Source organism: Physeter macrocephalus, chromosome 12, assembly GCF_002837175.3.
Source record: "Physeter macrocephalus isolate SW-GA chromosome 12, ASM283717v5, whole genome shotgun sequence".
In the NCBI taxonomy this organism is placed as follows: Eukaryota; Metazoa; Chordata; class Mammalia; order Artiodactyla; family Physeteridae; genus Physeter; species Physeter macrocephalus.
The window spans coordinates 41,415,052-41,419,314 of record NC_041225.1 but is presented as its reverse complement, the minus strand read 5'-3'; positions in this window follow the sequence as shown (position 1 = coordinate 41,419,314).

Sequence of the window (4,263 nt, the reverse complement as noted above, 5' to 3'; positions counted from 1 at the left end):
CGGTATTTGTTTTTCTCTTTCTGACTTACTTCACTCTGTATGACAGTCTCTAGGTCCATCCACCTCACTACAAATAACTCAATTTCGTTTCTTTTTATGGCTGAGTAATATTCCATTGTATGTATGTGTCACATCTTCTTTATCCATTCATCTGTCGATGGACACTTAGGTGACTTTCATGTCCTGGCTATTGTAAATAGAGCTGCAATGAACAATGCGGTACATGACTCTTTTTGAATTATGGTTTTCTTGGGGTATATGCCCAGTGGTGGGATTGCTGGGTCGTATGGTAGTTCTATTTTTAGTTTTTGAAGGAACCACCCTGTCCAGCATTTATTGTTTCTAGATTTTTTTGATGATGGCCATTCTGACCGGTGTGAGATGATATCTCATTGTAGTTTTGATTTGCATTTCTCTAATGATTAATGATGTTGAGCATTCTTTCATGTGTTTGTTGGCAATCTGTATATCTTCTTTGGAGAAATGTCTATTTAGGTCTTCTGCCCATTTTTGGATTGGGTTGTTTGTTTTTTTGATATTGAGCTGCATGAGCTGCTTGTATATTTTGGAGATTAATCCTTTTTCAGTTGCTTTGTTTGCAAATATTTTCTCCCATTCTGAGAGCTGTCTTTTCGTCTTAAACAGAAGATTGAACCACCTATTAGAATGTAAAAGAATGTGCTAATTGGAGTTCAAATCAAATAAGAGGACACAGTTTAAGTTTATACTTAAAATGAATTATTCTTACCTTTGAACCCTTAACTCCATGGGCTCCAAACAGCAGAACGACCCCAAGTCACCTTGAATTCATCCACCCTTACAACCTGACAGCGACTGCTTTTTCTGTTTGTTTTTAGTCTCTTTCAACCAGAAGTAACTGCTCTTAACTGTGAGATTATGCAGCTCTGTTTGGAAAGCTTTTGTGAGTCCCTGTAGTATAATGATTTTCCTTTAGAGAGCATGTAATTTTAGGCTCTTGCATAACAGCACAAATTTTTATGGTATTACTAAACTTTGTAATTTTATTTCCCTCTGACAATTAAGTGCACATTGATGTTATGGAATTTTTTCTTCCTTCCATCGCAGTTGGATGAAATTGGAAAGGCAGACTGTGCTGTGTTGGGAGTGCGCTCATGTCTAGAAGTGTAAACGTTTTGTGATTCCCTTGTTGAAGATCCATTTCACACATAGGCAAATCCATCACACAGCTACCGTTTGCTTTCAGTTACAAACAAGCTGTAACCCAAAGCACACATTGTACCAACCAAAAACAATCAATGTGCCATTTATGTACTCCCTTTGTTTAGGAAATAGTTTAATAGTTTACAGTACATTAACTCAGATGTTTAAACTAACCTTTCTGCATCTTCCAAACCATCTTCCAAATAAATGTATTTTTTCTTTCTCCTAGAATTCATCATTTCTCATCACTAGCCACATCTCTTTCTTATCTATTGCACTCAGAACTGGGCAGTAACTCCAATCTTCTGTAGAGACCCTCACTGCTTCCCACTGCTGTGTAAATGAGACACATCACTTGTTCTAATCCAGGCAGATGAATGCAGACAAATGTATCGCCTGTGAAGTGGGAAACCCCATTTGGACATATGTGATTCACTCTGTCCCTTGTAGTCAAGGTGAAGGCTCCCCTACCACAAAGATGAGTGTTCAGTACCCATTAGGCATATGACAATCAGCCCTTGAGTCCTTCTAAACTGAATTTTGTAATTTATCCAAGAATCTATAAGAATGATGGTGCTTTCTTTTAATTTTCATCTGTTGGCTTTAATCCATTCCCTGATGATTAGATTTTTCAGACTTGCTAGGACAGAATGATGTTTCTCCTCAAAAGGTTTACATGATCAATAAGACGTGATCCCAAGACAGAGTGGATAGAAACTCTGAAATCCAGTCTGGCGCAGCCTCTTCTCTGTGGTCAGATGGAGGCACCTTCCACTGGAAATCACTTCCCATAGTTAGCAGATCTCATGTCCTTACACTACATCACTCAGATTTGTGAAACTGGCACTAGATGAATGTTTATGATCCTCATTCGGTGGAATAATGCTACCTTAAAATCTTCCCGCAGCTCAACACTTGGATATACTCTATTATGAACTGTTTGTGTCCCCCAGCCCCAATTCATGTGTTGAAGATGTAACCCAGAGTGTGGCTGTATTTGGAGATGGGGTCTCTAAAGAAGTAATTAAGGTCACCATTGTGTGTGTGTGTGTGTGTGTGTGTGTGTGTGTGTGTGGTAAGAAAACTTGGAATCTACTCCCCTAACAAATTTCTGGTATATAACACAGTATTGTTAATGATAGTTATTGCTGTACACCAAAATATCATGTTGTACTCCTTAAATGTGGGCAATTGTTATTTAAAAATTTGTATAAAACTCTAAACATTTTTAATTGAAATAAAGAAGTAATTAAGGTTAAATGGGGCATAAGGGTGGCCTGATCCTATAGGATTAGCATCCTTATAAGAAAATACACCAGAGGATGCTCTCTCCCAGCACACATGAACAGAAGAAAGACCACGTGAGGACACAGCGAGAAGGGGCCCTCTATAAGCCAGGCATAGAGCTCTCATCAGAAGCCGACCATGGTGGCATCCTGATCTCAAACTCTCTGCCTCCAGAACTGTGAGGAAATAAATTCATGTTATTTAAGCCATCCAGTCTGTGATATTTTGTTATGGTAGCCTGAAAAGACTAATACATACATACTCATATGTATAAGTCATTTTAAAAACGATCTTAATCAAAAAAACAAACAAACAAAAAACCCATCTTAATCTTCTTAAGGTTCTCACCAAAGAAGCTGTAGATGAATCTGGACTTAGTTCCATACACAAAACACCATCTTCAAAACTACATAATCAAGAAATTAATACATGTAGATGTGTAGTCCTAGATTAAGCAGCATCAGGCAAATACTCATGAGTACATTCACTCCAAACTTTGAATATTGCTTCTTTGACTATTCTGAATAAATACAAAATAGCCAAAAGGAAAGAAAAAAAACTTCTCCCAATCAGTGGTCTGTCCACCGTGTCCAGAGGCAATATCAGAGCTCATGAGATTTTGCCAAGGTAAGGCTATGATGACAATCTGTTAATTCTTGACACCCTCTATATTCACTTTCAAAATTGATCAAACCCACCAATTCCCCATTTTTTGTTTTTTTTTCTAACAAAAGTTCTTCCCAATTCCTGGACCTTGGTTGTTAGGCTGATTAGATTGTAGAGTTTAGTGGTTGTGCTTTCCTAAGAAGAATGAACACACAGAATAGAGCAGAGCCCCAGACACTGCTGGGTGAGGATGACCCTTCTGTGGCCACTCAGTCCACAGTCATTTAAGAAATTCTCCAGCAAAACTGACCCATATTGGCTTAATAAATAATTCCATTCAGTCCAGGAAAATTACTGGGAAATTTTGCCTAACATATTAATATAGATTCAAGATATAGAGCTTCATTTTTTTTTAGGGGTATGTGTCTGTGATTCTCTCTCTGGGTGTGTTTCATGTGGTCTAGGAGGCTTTTAATGGAATTATCGTTTTTAGGCATGCATGAAACATCCTGTATACTGAAAACTGAGGAGAGTCAAAGACCCAAAACAGAGTTAAGGGAGCCTCCCACACTTCAGGAGCTCAATCAGCATTAGATTTCTTCCTTCTCATATATTTCTTCCAATTGGTCCCTCCTACTCCTCTTTCCTTCCCAAATTCAGTGCTTTCAGTTAAAAATCGAACTAATTTGAACTATGAGTATTTTAATCAAGAATACCGAAGTGTAAATAAATGTGGAGGAGGAGGGTGAACCTAGCTTCCTCTTGGCCTGAGGCAGTAAGGACTCAGTGACCCTGGTTCTCAGACTGGAGAAGTTTTTCACCGTCTGATTTGCATTTCTTCCACTTAGCGACTACGGATTATGATTAATGCCTCTCTTCCCACTCAGCCTGTGCAAAGCCCCTCTACATCCTCCCCTGCGCTCATGGGGAGACTAGGCATGCACCTCTCTTCCCCAAGATCCACCTTCCATTCCTGGGGTGATTCTGTAGCTTCCAATTGCACGGGGCTGAGAGGGCAGCCTGTGTGTAAGCTGCCCAAATTTAAAGCAGGATTTATGAATCTTGAGCTGGATTTTCATGCTGTCTATACAACCGTGAAATTATCTGCTGATTCCATTTAGTAAACAAGGCAGCAGGTTGAAGCCTGCCATTCCCAAGCCCAGCAGAGACTGTGGCCGCAAATGCTAA